Source organism: Canis lupus, chromosome 15, assembly GCF_003254725.2.
Source record: "Canis lupus dingo isolate Sandy chromosome 15, ASM325472v2, whole genome shotgun sequence".
Classification (NCBI taxonomy): domain Eukaryota; kingdom Metazoa; phylum Chordata; class Mammalia; order Carnivora; family Canidae; genus Canis; species Canis lupus.
The window spans coordinates 37002001-37021494 of NC_064257.1; the positions used below are offsets into that span (position 1 = coordinate 37002001).

Sequence of the window (19494 nt, forward strand, 5' to 3'; positions counted from 1 at the left end):
TAAAGAATCTTCTGGTGCTGTAACCTGTCAAATCCTGTTACACACTAGAATCTCCTGGGATAGTTTTAGAAAAATACCAATGGGTGCAATATGGGCAATGATTTTTTTTAAAGCTCTCCAGGTGATTCTAACGTTTAGCCAGAAATTGATATCCACTGTTCTAATGAGTTGAAATTCCTTTTATTTTCTATTTCTTTTTTTTAATTTTGCTTAAATGTCAAAATATTATTCTAGTTCTCCTTGAAATTCCTTTTATTTTCTATTTCTATTTTTTTTTTTTTTTTGCTTAAATGTCAAAATATTATTCTAGTTCTCCTTGGACTCTTTTGAATGAAATATAAGGACATGATATTCAGGAAATGTGTTGCACATGCATAGCACAATAGGCATTATGTAAAATATATCTCTGCTAGAAACTCTTCTGGTAAAAATTCCTGCTCATGAAGAATGCAGACCATGGTGTGCTGACAGGGTGAGATATGAAGCAGACGATGTGAACAGCTCCTAATTAAAAATAAAATTAATTTTCTACCAAGCATCCTTCATTGTACTTGAAGGCAAATGCAATTTTTTCCCTGTATAATAAAAGGTGCCTTGAAGGGGGTCAGCTGCAAGGATATTTCAGACAGAAAAGTGTCCAGCATGATAAATCCATTCTAGTTCATCAGACACCCACGCTTTCTCCCCGTGGCTCAGGTAACCTGTGGCACTGGGGCGGGCTGCCACCTGACTGCTGTTTTCCCATATTCTATCAAGGTGGATTGTGCATTACAGATGATTAAGATCTGCCTGTTCGATCTGTCTACACTGAATATGTTGTTCTTATTTTTCCTGAAATGGCCAATTTGAAGAATAAATACAGTATCTTTATGATGATTACATAATATTAGAAATAAGAACTTATTCATGAGACATTTAATGCTTTCAAAAGTATTATATGATGCTGCTTGAATATAGGTTTAATCTTTATATTTTCTTAGTTATTTTTCTCTTAGTTATTTTTTAAATACGTGCCTACTGAACTTCCAGTTATTTCACTTAAAACCACATTTATGAATAAAACCATTTTTATATGTACATGTAAGACTATATATTGTATGTACACAAGTACACTCTAATCCTAGAAAGTAACTTTTAATATTAAGAACTTACCTCAGATGTGACACTGGCCCATGTTGGCCTGACTTCATAGGCTTACAGCTGAGCAGCTTAGCTACTGAAGGGTTTGAAAGCGGTTTCCAGTCCAAGAAGGATTTATAACATGGTAGAAGGAAACAACAACATAAAGAATGTCAAACTGAAATAAATTCTACAATAATAATAAAAAAAAAGCAAGTATTTGAACTTGCTCTGTGCCAGAGCCAAAGCATTTCTTTCTGTTTTGATCTTTCAAAACTCGCTGGGTAGGGGGGTCTTAAAGCTGTAATAGGAGCATCTCCCATCAGACATATATTTCTTGGAAGAGGAAATAAGACTGCAAAGTACATTCTCAGCCAATTGGACAGAAAGGCTTCTCAATCTGAGGGAGGATAAAGAAGCCAGAAGTACAATTTGATGCATCAACAGCAAGTATTCCAGGAATCCAGGAAGAAAAGGTGGACACAGGAAGCGGAATTTTAGTTAGTTGTAAGAAGGGATTTCTGAATAATTGCTAAACTGCCTTTAATTTCCTTTTTACTTTGAATGAGAGGTGACCTGGTCAGGACAGAATCTCAGCTTCTCTACCATGGCCCAGAGAAGTCTTCCTAAAACATGAAAACTGATCATGTTAGACCTCTGCTTAAAACCCTAAAATAGCTTTCCCTAATTTTTCTAATCAAGTACATGAAACACAAGATTATTCTTAAAATATAAACCCTCTGCCTTCCTCTCTTTTCCCACTCCTTTCTCAACATGCTAAACTACTTTCAGGACACACAGACACATGTGCACGCACACACAGACATGTGTACACCCACGTCATGGTTTTTCGGACTCCTCTGCCTTTGCATATTCTGTTTGCTTTTTCTGGCTCATGTGACAAACTTCTCTTCCTCCAAGGAAGACCTTGTGTAGGTGCTATCTCTGTGTGAAGTTTTATCTAAACCCTAACTCAGGATTAATCATATCCCAAATTAGTAAGTCTTCTGAATTGCTAAAATTTCATAAGTTCCTTTATATGATTTTCAACCGTGTTCTAATACCACAAAGGGTGAGGACTCTTAGGGACAAGGACCATTTTGTTTTTTAGAGATCTTCAGTACGGACTACGGACCAGCATGAAGAGGCACCCAGTAATTGCTCCATAGCAGCAAAAGGACCAGAGTGTATATTCCCATTCACCCTCGCTCAGTCTATTCTCATACACTGAGTGAGCCTGCAGGATCACAGGTGAACAGACATTTCTTACACAAGTGCATTAGCTTATTTGCAATTCCACTTGGATAGCAACATAGCTATAGCAGGTGTTATTGAACTCTATGTCTTAACTGGGTACATATTTTATTGCTTTTGCCAAATTATTTCACGAAAAAGTTTGTCTAGAAAAATTTTTATAGACTATGGTGAGTTAAAGAAGGACACATGTTCTTTACCATGCCTCCCATTGAGAGGGAGAGTCTAATTCTTTTCTCCTTGAATGTGGGCTGGCCATTGAGGCATTTTTGACTAAAAGGATATAGAAGAAATTGTATTCTGGGGTTTCTAAAGCTCAGTCATGCCTGAAGCTTCCTTCTGAACCCTTTCAAAGACTAAGAACCTTGAGCTGTTACGTAAGATGCTCACCAACACTGAGACCACCATTTTTGAAAGTCAACATGTAGGTCCCTGACTGAGGGAACCAGTAGAGCCCCATCCTTTGAACCATTCCTGCCTAGGGGCTAACTTGTGAATTAATCCTTCTTGGATCCTCCAGACCACTTTATCTGCCAGCTGAATGAATACTGCCTGGTTACTTCTGTCAATACCACCTAGAAGAATCACTCAAATGAGCCCTGCCTAAATTCCTGGCTTATGAATATATGCAGTGCTAATAAAATGGTGGTGGTTGTAAGCCATTAAGCTTTGGGGTGGCTATATAATAGGAGATGACTAGAACACAGCCTCCTTCTCCCCACTTATGCTGGATTGCTCAGCATCATTATCAGCTAAGTCAAATATAGAAGGACCCCTGCTCTCGGGAGTCCTTAAATTATAGAATAAATTTACTTTCACAGGTTCTTTTTCCCTGTCCTTGGTGAAGCATATATTTTATTCCTTTCTCAGATAATAAACTTTCAGACTTATTCCCTAAATTTTCCAGCCTTTTGCAGCTTTACCATTCTCGTCATTTTCTTCTATCCCATGACACTCCCACCCCAGTTGTGTTGTTGTTACGGACATCAGTAACACCTGAGTCTCCTTGCTTTTCTCTTCAATGTGGCTCCGTAGAATTTTCCAGGAGCTAATGTGGTAATGAGTATTTGAATAGGCTATTTTAAAAAATGTTGGCAATTCTGTATCCCTGGAGGACTTCAAAATTGGATAAGCAATAGGTAATCTATTGGATGGGTGGTTCAATACAAATTCCTCATGCCAGAGTCAAAGTGCCTGGGTTAGAAAACCTCTAGCTATTCCTTTCTGCCAGAAGATTCTGTAATAGATTTAGATGCATAGAACCAGTCACAGCCTCAAAACATGTAAACTATCAGTTTCTTGATAGCATAATTCGATCACAAAATAAATAACTACTTGAATCATGTTTTTGATATATATTGGAAGAATCTAATCTTTTGAGAACATGTTTTATTTTTTGTAAAGAACTGTAAATATGAGGTTCTTCCAACTATAATCAATGTTTATCACTATATTGATTTCCTTTCTTGTATTTTGTAGTCCACTGTAATTTTTATTCTCTGTGAATATTTCCAAACTCTATCTGCAATTTTTCACTTCTGGTGTATTTAATTGTTGCTCAAATGTGGTTTTTTTTATTGTTTTTTTTTTTTAAGATTTTATTTATTTATTTGAGGGAGAGAGTACACAAGTGGTGGGGGGAGCAGCAGAGGGAAAGGGAGAAGCAGGCTTCCCACTGAGCAGGGAGCCTGACATGGGGCTCAATCCTAGGACCCCAGGATCATGACCTGAGCTGAAGGCAGACACTTAACCAATTGAGCCACCAATGTGCCCCTAAAAAATTTGGTTTTATTTTTTTAAAGTTGTTATTAAAATTCCAGTTTGTTAAAATGTAGCATAATATTTATTTCAGGTGTAGAATAGAGTGATTCAACATTTCCCATGCTCAACATGACAATTGCATCCCTTAATCTCCATCACTTGTTTCACCCCTGCCTCCCCCACCCCCAACCCGCCTCCTCCCTGGTAATCATCAGATTGTTCTTTATAGATAAAAGTCTGCTTCTTGGTTTGCTTCACTATCTTTCTTTTTCCTTTTTCTTTTGCTCATTTATTTTGTTTCTTAAATTCCACATATGAATATGGTATTTGTCTTTCTCTAACTCATTTTGTTAGCATTATGCCCTCTAGCTCCATCCATGCTGTTGCAAATGGCAAGATTTCGTTCTTTTTTATGGCTGAGTAATATTCCATTACATATTTTATATATATATATATAATTCATATATAAATATATAAGTTCTTTTATCAGTCAGTGGACACTTGGGCAATTTCCATAATTTGGCTATTGTAGATGATGCTGTTATAAACATTGGGGTACATGTATCTCTTTGAATTATTATATTCTTTGAATAAATACCTAGTAATGTGATTGCTGGATTATAGAGTAGTTTTATTTTTAACTTTTTGAGGAACCTCCATACTGTTTTCCAGAATGGCTGTACCAGTTTGTATTCCTACCAACAGTGTGGGAGGGTTCCCCTTTCTCCACATCCTCACCAACACCTGTTGTTTCTTGTGTTGTTGATTTAGCCATTCTGACAAGTGTGAACTGATATCTCATTATGGTTTTAATTTGCATTTCCCTAATGATAAGTGATGTTGAGCATCTTTTCATGTAACTACTGGTCATCTGTGTGTGTCCTTTGGAAAAATGTCTATTCATGTCTTCTGCCCATTTTTTAATTGGTTTGTTCATTTTTTGAGTGTTGAGTTTTATAAGTTCTTTACATATTTTGGATAAAAACTCTTTATCAGATATGTCATTTGCAAATATCTTCTTCCATTCCGTAGGTTGCCTTTTAGTTTTGTGGATTGTTTCCTTTGCTGTGCAGAAGCTTTTTATTTTGTTGTAATCTCAATAGTCTATTTTTGCTTTTGCTTCCCTTGTCTCAGGAGGCATATCAAAAAAGAAGTTCCTGTGGCCAGTGTCAGAGATTACTGCCTGTGTTCTCTTCTAGGATTTTCATGGTTTCAAGTCTCATATTTAGGTCTTTAATCCATTTTAAATATATTTTTGTGTATAAGAAAGTGGTTCAGTATCATTCTTTTACATGTTGCTGTCCAGTTTTCTCAACACCATTTGTCAAAGAGACAGTCTTTTCCCTATTGTTATATTCTTCCCAACTTTGTCAAGGATTAATTGACCATAGAGCTATGGATTAATTTCTGGGTTTTCTATTTTGTTCTGTTGATCTTGTGTCTATTTTTGTGCCACTACCATGCTGTTTTGATCACTACAACTTGTTAATATAACTTGAAGTCTGGAATTGTGATGCCTCCAGTTTTGCTTTTCTTTTTCAAGATTGCTTTGGCTATTTAGGGTCTTTTTTTTTTTAATTTTTATTTATTATTTATGATAGTCACACACACAGATAGAGAGGCAGAGACACAGGCAGAGGGAGAAGCAGGCTCCATGCACCGGGAGCCCGACATGGGATTCGATCGTGGGTCTCCAGGATCGCGCCCTGGGCCAAAGGCAGGCGCCAAATCGCTGCGCCACCCAGGGATCCCGCTATTTAGGGTCTTTTGTGGCTCAATACAAATTTTAGAATTGTTTGTTATAGTTCTGTGGAAAATGGTGTTGGTATTTTGATAGGGATTGCATTAAATGTATAGATTGGTTTGAATGATATAGATATTTTAACAATATTTGTTCTTCCAATCTATGGGCATGGAATGTGTTTCCAATTCTTTGTGTCATCTTCAAACTTCTTTTATCAGTGTTTTATAGTTTTCAGTGTGCAGGTCTTTTACCTCTTTGGTTAGATCTAGTCCTAGTTATCTAATTGCAATGATCATATGGTTCTTATCCTCCTCTCTTTTATTAATGTGATATATCACTTTGATATGTGAATGTTGAACCACCCTTGCAACCCAGGAATAAATCCCACCTGTTCTCAGTAAATGATTTTTTTTAGTGTATTGTTGGATTCAGTTTGCTAGTATTATTGAGTTAAAGATTTTGCATTTATATTCATCAGAGATATTAATCTCTAGTTCTCTTTTTGTGTGTGTGTGGTGTCTTTGTCTGGTTTTGATATCAGGATAATGTTGGCCTCATAGAATGAGTTTGGATGTTTTCCTTACTTTTCTATTTTTTTTTGGAATAGTTTGAAAAGAATAAGTATTAATTATTTTCTTAAATGTTTCATAGATTTTTCCTGTGAAGCCATCTGGTTCTTGATTTTTGTTTGTTGGGAGTTTTTTGATTAACTGAGTCAGTTTCTTTGCTGGTTATTGGTCTGTTCAAATTTTCTACTTCTTCCTGTTTGGTACCTGTTTTTGGTAATTTATATGTTTCTAGAAATTTATCCATTTCTTCTAGGTTGTCCAATTTGTTAGTATATAGTTTTTCATGATATTCTTTTATACTTGTTTGTGTTTCTGTGGTGTTGGTTGTTCTTTTTCCTCTCTCATTTGTGGTTTTATTTATTTGGGTCCTTTCTCTTTTCTTTTTCATAAGTCTGGCTAGAGAGATATCAATTAATTTTTTCATAAAACCAGCTCCTGGTTTCATTGACCTGTTCTGTTATTTTTTTAGTTTCTATATCATTTATTTCTACTCTAATCTTTATTGTTTCCTTCCTTCTGCTGGCTTTAGACTTCATTTGTTGTTGTTTTTCCAGCTCCTTTAGGTGTAAGGTTAAGTTGTGTATTTGAGACTTTTCTTGCTTCTTGAGGTAGGCCTATATTGCTATAAACTTCTGTCTTAGAACTGATTTTGCTGCATCCCAAAGGTTTTGGACTGTTGTGTTTTTATCTTCATTTGTTTCCATGCATTTTTAAATTTTCAAAGGTGGTTTTTATTCACCTTGTGTATAAGAGAATAAAGAGGAAGACCTTTACATGTTTGCTTTGGTGACTGATCTGTGCACTTCAGAAATCAGCAAATTTTGTTTTCCCAATTTATGGCAAAATGGTCCTCTTAGAATGTGGGGAAGATGGAGAATTCTGCTTTCTCTTTTCTGGTCTTCCCCTCAAAGAAGTAGGGAGAAGCAACACTACCAAGAATAACAGTTTAATTGCTTGTTAGGTTGAACTTTAAAATATACCTAGTTACTGCAGTAAGCAATTTTTGTCAAAGCAACCAAGGTGGCCAGTCATTCCATCTCCTCCACCAAAAACAAAGGATATAAAGATTTCTCTCAGTGTAATGTGTTAAACAGCCAGTGGAGAGCTATGGGTTGATCCATATCCCAAAGCAGCAGAATAGAACTAGGGCACAAGGTAGAGATGAGGAGACTACATACTTTAGAAGACCCAACGTTTGCAACCGCTGCCAGTTCTTGCCAATATGACAAAATTTGGTTGTTGTAACAGAGAGACTAATAGTTATACAGGTCTTACTTTCAAATGTAATTCAAAGTGGGGTTGGAATCAGATTGGAACAGACTCATAGAGGGATTATTCTCTATATCCGTGTTTCAGAGGGAAAGGCAATATCATGTAGAGCCTAAGAGCCAGAAGCAGTCACCTAAGGAGAGCAGCCAAGTGATGCACTGCAGAGCTGAGAACAGCAGAAAAGTCCCAAGACTCATGAAAAAGAGCAGGAAACAAAGGTTGTACATTAAGATGGGAGCATGCCCCCACGGGTGAAGGAGCCAAGACTGACAGAAGAGCTACAAATACATCAACTTGAACAAATGGAAGCCAGACAGTGCAATTCCTACCCTTCTATTTAATATAAGAAATACTGTGTGACATCGGGAACGTTTTTAGTTCCTCTATGCCTCAGTTTCCTGGTCTATAACTCCTAAGATTATTGTGATATAGTAAATGCATTTATTTTTGTAGCCCTTAGAGCTCAGTATCATTTTTATTATACTTACTATTATAGAAGATTCCTTGAGTCTTCTTTGCTATTTATATTGTTTTATGCTTTCTGTGTGTTGTATAGATAATCAGTTGTTTGGTTGATAATATTAGTCAGCTAAGATAACTCTAAAATTAATCAAATTCTTTTATTTCGAATGGAAATTTAAATTCTTTTATTTCAAATGGAAGAGAAGCCATCTGACAACTTAGTTCTCTCTGCCTACCTAATAGCCTGATAGCTGAAACCATAAAGGGGAAAGAATCAACAGAAAGCTGAACCAAACTTCCTAAAAGATATTTTGTTCTTTTAACCTTCCACACAGTAGACCAAGTAAAACCTTAGACATATAGTTCCTCTGATGTTGGTAGGGAGCCTTTGACAACAGAGGCAAAATGATTTTTCCCCCAGAATGTTTATAAGTTGTAGCAGCTTCTTTTCCAATTAAACTGTCAATATTGTGAGACCAAAGGCAGTATGGATAACACTCATCTTACACATGACCTAAGATAGATATAGTTGTTGGATGAATTGTTTTTTTTTCTCTCGATCAGTATTTATTGAGAGTCTGTTACGACTGGGTACAGTGTTCAGCAGTGAAGAAGACAAACAAGGAGCCCTCATGAAGCTTCTGTTCCAGGAGGAAGACAGATACTTGTTTATTTATTAATAAACAAGTAAATTGATAGTTAAACAAGCAAACAAATACTAGAAGGATGGATGGATAAATGTTTAATGTAATGTCAGATGGTGATGATTGCTGTGAAGAAAAATATGCAGAGCAAGTAGGGAGAGGGGGATAGAGGCTGCTGTCTTAGGTTTGTGATCAGGGTTGACGTGTCTGAGATGATTGTTCAGAAGAGACCTAATTGAACTGTGACAGTGAGACATAATGTACCTGGGAAAAAATTGTACCTGATAGAGACAATGGCAAATGCAATGACCCTGAAAGGTAGTGAGGCTGGGTTGGAATAAGCTGAGGGGACCATAGGTAGAAGAACAGGATGGGAGTAACCAAAGACCAGATAACATAAGGCTACACACATCATGGGAGCTTCTAGAGAGCTTTGAGAAGTGGAGTGAAATGGTCTGACTTACCTGTAGAGGTTCATGCTGGTTGTGCGAAGCATCCACTTCTAAGGGAATGGATGGATATAGAGCAAGAGTCAGAGAGTGGCTCAGCAGACCCTAAGGAGTGCTATTAAATGACTGATTGCATTAATATTTCTGTGGTCAGGTTCTTCTGAGTCACAGATGCAAAAAGAGAAGGAGGTAGACCTTTCCTAGGATATCTGCTAACTTTCTTTCTAGGTGGTGTGGACCTTGAGTTTTATAATTTTCTTCGCAATTTTTAATACAACATTTTAGGTGTCTTTCTTGAGTTTATTGTTAGGATAGCATAACATATTATAAAATATTATCATATTTTCCAGTTCATCTGGTAATGAACCATTTGCATATCATTTGAATAAATCTGGAGGTTGGATCACTTGGCTCTTAGCTGTGCAGAAAAAGTTAAAATTTGTTTATATTAAGTATTATAGTTGCATAAAAGTTATCTAGTATTCACCAATCACTTCCATAAAAATTTGCCAAAAATTGCTTAACTAAGATGTAGAAGAATAAACATAAAGGAAGAAACCTGACTGTGGTTTAACATTAAAAAGACTGAGACTACACTTTCCCTAATTCAGTGGGTATTGTAGCTACTCTCTAGGATTGTGGAATATGTGCTAGTCCCTAAATTAAGTGAAGAAAACTAATGTTGCAGGCTTCCATGGGCTATTCCTACAAGTCTGGGTCTATTTGTGAACATAGTTCATTCAGCCTGGAACAGAAGGATATTTCCAAGTGCCTGAAATCATAGTTATTTTCTAATTGGAATACATCCTAGTACAGTAGGAAAACACAGTTTGGATATTAACTTATGTGGCCTCATATAAATCACTAACCTCAGTTTGTCTTTCTGTAAAATGAGATTATTAATAAGTACCCGACCTACTTTATTTAATATGTGCTGCAGGTTGTGTCTTTGCATCAGGCACTCTGCTAGATTCTGGAGATCCAGAGTAAAATAGTTTTGATACCTACTCTTCAGAAACAGGGCTTTTTTGAGAAGAAGATAAATCAGTCAAGAATTACACTCTAGGCTATTGAAGTTGGCAGAAGTTGCTCTGCAAATTTAAGAAAGTGGCTGGGGATGTGAATAAGAAAGCTTTTGGGATCAAGTAACATTTGAAGTAACTATTTAAAGCAAGGGTAAGGGAGATTAGAAATAAGTGGGAGGAAGGCACATCAACAAGAAACAAAGGAAAGCACAAAGTTCTACAATGGGAGTAGCACTAAGAGTGTGTATGTATGTCTGTGTGTGTGTAAGAGAGAGAGAAGGAAGAAGGGAAAGCGAGAGAGACTGGGGGAGAGGTGAGGAGTGGAGAAAAGATAAATTGATTGAGAATGGACTAGAATTAGTTTTATTTATGAATGTCTAAAAACCCAAAATAGCAGAGGCTTCAACTAACTTTAAACAAGATGGAGGTTCGTTTCTTTCTCATATAAAAACTGAAAATAGGGCTTAGGACTAGCATAGCATTTCATGGTGTCAAGGACACAAGTTTCTTCCATCTTGTTCATGGGGCTTTGTTCTCAAAATCATCTTACCATCCAAGATAGCTGCTCCAGCTCCAACCAGGAAAACCACATTCCCAATGGCAAGTAGGAGCAAAGGAAAGAAATCATTGTTCCCAATCCCTATTATAGTTACATACACTAATTATACTTATATTCTGGGACCACGTCTAGGTGGAAGGATGATGTGAAAATATAGTCTTTATTCTAGGTAGCCATGTGCACGGGTAAGTGGAGATTGCTATGACTATGTCTCTGGGAGACACTGGCACCATGTGTGTGTGCACCCCCATGTGTGTTTACACCCATGCAGGTGTGTGAAGCTGTGCACATACCTAAGTGGCAAGAGGCAGAGGTGAAGACTGAATTAGATAGCTAAGAAGTTACTTTGCCAATGGAGAAAGGACTCAATGAAATTAAGGAATGATTCTAGGACAAATGTATTTTAGAGGTTATACATTTAATATATTTTTAAAAACTATACTGAGTTTAAAATACATTGACAGATACATCTCAACTATATTGGCTACAGCCAATTCCTTGTTTATGTTCCCATAATACTTAATACCAATATCACTATATAACTTATTTTTCCTATTAATTGTTTACGTCTCTGTTTCTCTAGACCATAAATTTTCTAGACTTTAAATCATGATTTTGGTGTAGGTCAGTTTAATCCCCCTGACTGATGTTTCCTTCCACATGGGAAGAAAGCCATTGGTATAATTCTTCTGGACTTTCTCCATCTCTTGGAATACAGTTGGGGATGGGAGATGAATGGCTTAACTGGGAAGATTTAGGGTGAGGAAGTGGACATCAGAAGGTGCATCTCTTCCTCTCTTCTCTCTCTCTAGGAAGTCCTATCCCCAAAGACCATATATTCTGCTCTTTCCTTCTAAATAAAGGTTTCAAAGTTTGGGGAAAGAATTCAGTTCAGGAATACCAATACCTGGTGTACCGGCAAGGACTATCAAGGGAAAAAAACCCAGGAGATTAAGTTGGAGGAGGACTATCTATAAGGAATGACTGGGATAGATTGCTTTAAGCATTGGGGAGGAGACCGGACTTGTTGGCAATTTTAACTTCGAGAGTTTCAGCAGTGTATGGTGCTCCATATCCAGCTGAGGGACTATTTCTACTCATTTGTTCATCTGACAAATTCTTAGTGTTTGCCAGCTGCCAGTAGTTCTGGGCACTGGGAATGTTTCAGTAACCAAAGCAATCAAAACACCTGGCCCTCATAGAGCTTACATTACAGCTGAGTCAATAAACAATTATATTTACTTTTTGATTTTTAATAATTGCAAAGTGACATGTCAAGTAAGAAGCAATGATTTCGAGAAAAACAAAACAGGGAAAGAGGGTAGAGAGTGCTGGGGGAAATGATGGCTTTCAATTTTAAATAGGGTGGTCAGGAGATGCATTTCTGATAAGGCAACATTTGAGTGAAAGCTTGAAGCTGTTGAAGAAGTGAGCCAACATCAAAATCTGGGGCCACAGCAAGTATGAGCTTAGTTAGTTCATGGCTCTGTCCAGTTTGGAACCTTTTGGGATCAATGGCCCCATGAGTATATGCAAAGGAGCAAATGCATGCTTGGGATAGGGGAGAGTCCTCATGCAGGGACACCATATCCTGGCAGTGGCATCTCTTTCTTTCTGGAGAAGACCCACACCTCTGGTTAGTACTGAAGCCCAGTGGGTCAAGAGAGCAAACTTTTAAGGTATATAATGGTGGGCCTGGAGGCACTTTTGCTGCAATCCTATACTTCACTCCACTTCAAGGGGCATTGCCAAATGTGACACTCCTGGCCTTGTTTCAGCCCTTCACTTCCCTGGGGAAAAGGAGTGATGAATGGGGTTGGTGGATTGGAGTAGGAGGAAATGGGCATGTGTTACTCTGCCCTTTCCTTCCCGTTCTGAGGATCTGGTTGGTGAGTGTATGCTCTAGATTGCCCTTGGTCATGTAGTAAACCTTATAACTCACAAGGGAGGGCTCTGGTCATTTGGAGCTCTCTGTGGCTAGGTGATAAGTCTCCCTAAGTCTGATATTGGGTATTAAGAATTCTTGTCTGTGTATATGACACAGTTTTCTCTAGTGGTTTTCTCAGGGGGAAAAAAAGGGGGATCTTCATTTATTACTCCTTTTGTCTTACTTCTCAGTTAGCAGAGAATTGGGTGAGGAAGAGAAGTGCTATGTATTGGAAATCCTCAACCCCCAGGATTGTGTGTGTGTGTGTGTTGCATTATCCATGGAATAGTACATGAATGAATAGATGGATGAGAGACAGTTGAGTTTGTGCTTGAATAATTGGCTGTGAGATCTTTTGGAACTTCAACATCTAGCAGAAGGGGTAATCCAATTTTAATAAGAGTGGGCAAAGCTCACTACATAAGATAAAGAAAAAGAGACCAAGGAAGGGATAGTTGCATAGAGTCAGATTTTTTCATTCAGAGGGGTGAAATTTTATTTTCACTGACACACCCTGTAGCATTTAAGTTGGAAACGATGACTCCTTTAATCAAAGTTGCTATAGATATTTTTTACATACTTGTCCAGATCCACCCCAGTGGGAAAATCATACCCTTGGTCGTGGATGTTTTTGAAAGTTATGCTCACTCTATCAGACCTCTGTTCTTAAAAGTCCCTGAAAAGTAGGGTATATATGGTCATTGTTCCTTTCTGACACCTTCACCTAGAAGTTGGTTTGTCCTGCAACTAGAGCTGAGACTTTGCTTTTTCGTTGGGAGGAGGAAAGAAATGAAGGAGCTGGGTGTTATGAAAAATGGTGGATTTTGTGATAAAGAAGGGACATTTTCTAAGCTACACAGTGAGGGAAACATTTGAGAAGCCACAGTTTTGAGAAATTGCTGAATGGTCTGAATACCTGAAGAGGTGTGCTGCCAAAAAGGTAGTTGAGATACCACATCCATGGGTCACCTTCACACCAGTTCTGTTCATTCTTGGTGTTGAGTGATTTCTTGACTACATTAAAAAAATTTTTTTCTTCCTTTCTCCATAGTTCCTGATGAGCCTTAGGGCTTAGACAATAATGAGGAAGTCAAAACAGGAATTGTGAGAAAAACACTTTGCTTTTCTTTTGTATTTGCTGAGCATTAGAATTATGTTTCTGTTTTTAAGTAGAAATTGCAGCATCAAGAGATACCATAATACACATTTTGGTTCATTTGGGTGGTTGAATTTAGGCATAATGGGATTTGCTTATATTCTCCTGGCTGATAAATGTGACACCATAAACCAGCCTGGAGCTTTCTTGTGTAAACAAAAGACCAGAGAAATTAGCATTAGGACGAACTGCATTAATAACATGCTATTAGCTTTTGAGGTAGATTTAGATTCTTTTCTCTAGATTGTAAAAATCCTCCTCTGCTTCTTCTCTTTTCTGCTCTGTTATCTGCTGAATTCAATGCTATAAACACAAAAGTGCTCAATAAATAAAACCCGATGATGACAGGCTTGGATACAAAAGCAAAACAGTACTCAAAATTGCTAAAGTAAGTTGGGTCTAGTTAGATTTTTTTTTTTTAAAAGCCATGGTGGTATAATTTGGTAGAATTTCTATCCTCTCTTAAATGGTGACAAAAGCCAGTACTGTCTCTGTGAGGCCCCTGGAGCGTCTAGAATGAAAATGAATTAGAAGAAAGGGTCCAGGAGAGCTTTGTCATGAGAGGATGTAGGGTGACATAATTCTTAAAATTCTCTGTGAGGAGTCATATACATTGATAAGCTTTTCAACACTTCTCAGAGAGGGCACGAATAGAACAGAATTAACTTGTGTGAAATGATGCATTGCCTTGTTACATCTAGCACGTGATCCCTGATCTGGGGGGCTTTACCAATGCTCCTCTGAAAATTCATTTTGAGTACTTCATGAATGACAGCTGGACTCGGAGACTCATCACAACTTTAGTTATATAGAGTTGGTAATCCATAAAATGCCCATCCCTTTAAAAAATGACCACTTTTGAACAGATTTGTGAGAAAGGGGACCTTTACTTTTAAATCGTGAAATCATATGAATGGGAGTAGGGAGGAATTTGGAAGAGGAATCATCCTGAAATATTATCTCAATTCCTTTGGAAGACTAGAACTAAGAATAATTATACCTAATGTAGGGATCCCTGGGTGGCGCAGCGGTTTGGCCCCTGCCTTTGGCCCAGGGCGCGATCCTGGAGACCCGGGATCGAGTCCCACGTCGGGCTCCCAGTGCATGGAGTCTGCTTCTCCCTCTGCCTGTGTCTCTGCCTCTCTCTCTCTCTTTCTCTCTCTCTGTGACTATCATAAATAAATAAAAATTAAAAAAAGAAATTATACCTAATGTATTATTTAGGAATTCTTTATTTTCATAGAAATTTGGCTTAAACTAAGGAAGAATCCAGCTAGAATTTTTCAAGGTTGTGCTTCAGGGATTGCTTGACTGATCCTTTAAAAGACATGAGGTTGGTTTAGTGGCGGTTTATGGTTGGATTTTCATAGCAAGCATAAAATAGTTGAAGCAGCAAATGATTTGTAAGCCTGTATGATGGGTGACAGTGGGGAGGGATATATTGTCCTCTCTAGCAGCCCGCAAGTCTATGGCCAGTGCAAAACCACTTCTCTGTCTGTGAGATGACCTTCTATATTTTTTATTTTTGATAATTTTAGATTCTAGCCTTCCTGTATGATTTGTGTTTACTTCCAGGCAGTGTTTCTTGCAATTCTTTTGTCCTTAGACATGCTTTGTAGACCAGCTGAGAGTGAGAGCAAAATAAGTAAATGTTTCAATTGCCAACTTCATCAGCCTCTTAAAAATATATATATATATGTATATATGTATATATAAACATATATTATACATATAACATATATATAATATTAAAACACATAATTTTATATATATATATATATATATATATATATATAATTTCCACTTCTTAAATTCTTCCCAGGTTATCTAGAGACCTCTTAACACATGGGAGATTGGGCTGGGTCTACAGAGTGCTTTAGATGCTCCCATTACTTTTTTCAGTAATGCATCTTTGTTCTTCAAACCCCACCTTATTCATGCAGCTGTATACTAATTATTATTTTCTATGCAGCTATTTCAGTTTAGTATATATAACAGGGGAGACACTGACCAACAGACTTAAAATTGAAACTTAGTTCAAATTTGTGAGACTTTATATATTATACTTAATCTCTCTGGGACATAGTTTTTACCTCTGTATAATGGAATTCTTAATAATTGTTTCACAGAGTTGTGGTGAAAATTCAGTTGATAAGAAGCTTTGTAGGCCGTGAAGGACCATACAGGTGTTGGGTATGTAGCAGAGACTATTTGTCCACCCAAATCCATTCTTCTCTTCTTATAATGGAGTTCTGTCTGGAGCCTGCCTGGCGCTGTACTTTCCAGCCTCCCTTGTAGCTAATTATGGCCCCATGTTTAAACTCTTGCTAGAGGAATGAAAGAGGGAGAGTTATGTATCAGATTTCCTCCACTTACCTTTCAGGGTTTCTCTGGCCATGGACTTCAACTTGCCTCCTTTCTGATAGGCTGGAAGGGTTATCTGCAGAGTTGGAGACCACGTATGGTTACAACAGTTTCCTGAGTCAAAAAGGGGGCTGATCTAGAACATTGTCCTGGACCACTGTGTGAAGAGAGATGGATTCTATTTTGCTTGAGCTTTTGTACTTTTGAGTCTATTTGTAACAGCAGTTTAGCTTACTGTAACTAATACCCACATTATTTTTGAGTCCATGTTGATAGAAATTCATAGAATAATAGAGCTGGAAGGAGCCATAGAGGTCATCTTGCAAATAAAAATAATGCTAAGAGAGGAGAAAATTTTTACTTGGTCGCGAAACAAATTAGTTACAGAACTGGAATAAAATCCAGTTTTCATTATACAGCCTCACCCCTTTGAAGGGTGAGTAATAAACATATGGAATCGAGTACCTGAGAGATGGTACATGCACAACATATGAATAGATTCAGAAAGTTCTTGTGTAAACTTTTTATAATCCCTCTAGCAATGGCAAGTTAGGGAAGTGGCATTTTGCCTCACCTTTTACATTGAGACCAAGGGGATAACCAGGACATTGAACAAAAACTCTGGGGCTTCTTTTATCAACAGCCTCAAGCTCGAGGGACCCTGTGTCAGATTAAAGAATCATAACCTCTTTTGGTTCCTTGTGAAAACAACTTCAGGGAAAAATAGGCAACTAGCAGTGGTATTAGGTATGTTTTAGCCACAGCTTCTGAGAGCTTCTGTGCTCAAAAAGATTGATCTAAAATGGCTTCTTGAAATGTAACCCAACAAGAAAGAGATGAGATTATGTTTTTAGCATTTGAACCATAACACGCTCACTTTGTTTTAAAAGGTCTTATGGGACCAAAAAAGCCCAGGGAAACAGAAGTTGCTGTTCTCATTAAATGAGAGAGGTATTTTTATTCATTGTTTTTATTCACATCAGTTAATTTAACATGCCTTGAAGGGGCCTCTTCCAGGGTAGCAGTATTAAAGTAGCAGCTTACTCACTGATTATAAACAAACATTAGTCAAGTTGACTTATAAAAGTTGGTGCATGGATTAAAAAGCAAAAGAATTACCTTCTACCTGACAGATGGGATGAGTCCCAAAGGTCTCTTCAGGCCTTGTAACAATATGCCATGTAAGAAACTTAAAATGAAATCCAAACTCTTTAACCATGACTCGTAAATCTGTGATCAGGCTCATACCTACTTCTCGCCCTCTTTTCAAGACCCTGCAACCTTGAGTCACTACTGAAAAGTTCCACTTGGGGGTTAGTGGTTTTATAGCCACACCTCTATCATATACCACAAAGATTTGCACATTGCTGTTACTGCAACTAGCTACTTTCTCTTTTTTTGGGTCTCCATTTAAAAACCACCCTCTTAGAGATGTCTTTTTTGACCACCTTCCCAAAGCAGAATCATTCCACTTCATATTTTCTTTAGTTCAGTTTATTTCATTCAAAGCGTTTATAGAAATTGCCATTTATTGTATATGTGTCTGCTTATTCATTTTTTTTGCTGGACGTTAATCTCCCTCCCTGGACAGAAAGTTAATTGGCTAATGAACCATTTTGACCGTAAAAGGGGCAAAGTTCAATCCAGGGAGAGTCTGAAAACTCCATGTTGAGGCCAAGATAGAGCTTAGATAGAGAGACATTAAAACCAAGAGACTAGTAATAGAGAGTGAGATTAATTAACTGATAGGGTTTCCTTGGGGTGAAAGACAGGCTTGGGTGTACTTGAAAATAGAAATTAATCTCACATGGGAACCTGGCCAAGACGACAGAAAAGGTCAATGACCTGAGAAGAAGCCAATATACCAGAAAGCTAAGTCAGGGAAAGAAGCGAAGTCTCGGATGGACTGCTTGAGACTCATTGCCATGTTCAGCTCTTCAACAGAGCATGTTGACACTTCCCTGGATAGCCAGTCCAAGACCATTCTCAATATATATCTCTAGGGTCCTGGATGATTGAGGTGGGCTAGTGACTTCACCTTCCTCTCATGGTGTTGCTATTTGTCTTTGGGTCAGACTACTGAAGAGTGGTTCTTTCTTCTATTGGGTATCACCCTGGACCAGTTCTTAACTCTGTGCACACATTCCAGCCATTGGATATTTTCCTACAGCTCTAATAGCTGATTTCTCTGAGAGCAGCTTTGCACCTTTGGTCTATAAATCTTGAGCTACCCTTCTATCTTTCCTAAATTCTGACCACCCTGTGCCCCTCTTAGACATAAAACTCTCTTCAAGTTCTCTTTCCTTTAATTAAAAGTCACCTTTGGCTTCTTGGAGAAGAACCCAAGGATCCTCCTGGTTTGTGGACTGCCCTCTAGAGCAGATGATTCTCTTTAGACTCTGCCTTTTTGTTGTTATAGTAACAGCAGATGTGCCTCTGGAATGTTGTGTTTCTCTGGGAACACTGTTGTAAGGATCATAAGAGGGATTTACTTGATCCCAACTCTATTCCAGACTAAAAAACAAAAATAAAAACAAAACAAAACAAAAAACAAAAAAGAACCATGTAACCACAACTGTATTTATTTTCTTGCAATATAGAACCTGGAGAAATTGACAGGGTAATAGAACCAAATCTTGGCAAGATGTAGGACATGTAACGTGATGAAATTTGATATCTAGCCTGTTCTACTTTACTGAAAAATACATAATGCTGATAATTTACCTGTACTCTGATTATCAGCATAAATTGTGCAATAAAATGTATGGTATAATGGAAACTTCAAAAGCATCAGATGATAAATGATAAAACCCACCGTGGATTATTTTACTTGGCTTCGATTTTAATATTTGTCAAATGAAGAAAACAATGTATTTATATCCAGAAACCCATATTATCCTAAACATATTTGCTAAAACAGGAAGCATAAATTGTAGTTAAATTTAGTAATGTCTGATGGTATGCTTGAATGTTTCTTTGTGATTAAATGTGAACAATTGCTCCTTTAAGTTAAAGGTCTGTGTATATGTGATTAATCAGATTGAAATGAAAGTGCAGACAGCTCATGCCATGCCTAGTTATCAGAATGATTGATTTTAGTCTGTGCTTCTAGGTGAAAAAATATCTGTTAATAACCCCAGCAGCCAAACCCCTGATGTCACTGATAGCTCAATGATTTGTGCACATGCTGCA

General features: G+C 37.5%; 1 long non-coding RNA gene across 21 annotated transcripts in view; it reads right to left on the reverse strand.

Annotated features, from left to right (window-relative positions):
- Positions 1–18719, reverse strand: part of LOC112654706 (uncharacterized) — an 86919-nt gene extending 68200 nt beyond the window's left edge. For 18 of the 21 annotated variants that reach the window (XR_007402454.1, XR_007402452.1, XR_007402449.1 and 15 more), the window contains exons 1-3: positions 18623–18719; positions 16315–16378; positions 1153–1216 (exon numbers count right to left, since the gene is read on the reverse strand). This is a non-coding gene — a long non-coding RNA (uncharacterized LOC112654706). Of the gene's footprint in view, positions 1–1152; positions 1217–9286; positions 9325–13698; positions 13853–16314; positions 16460–18622 lie in introns of all 21 variants that reach the window. The other 3 variants (XR_007402451.1, XR_007402453.1, XR_007402450.1) reach the window with 3 other exon arrangements.
- Positions 18720–19494: the final 775 nt, after the last annotated feature.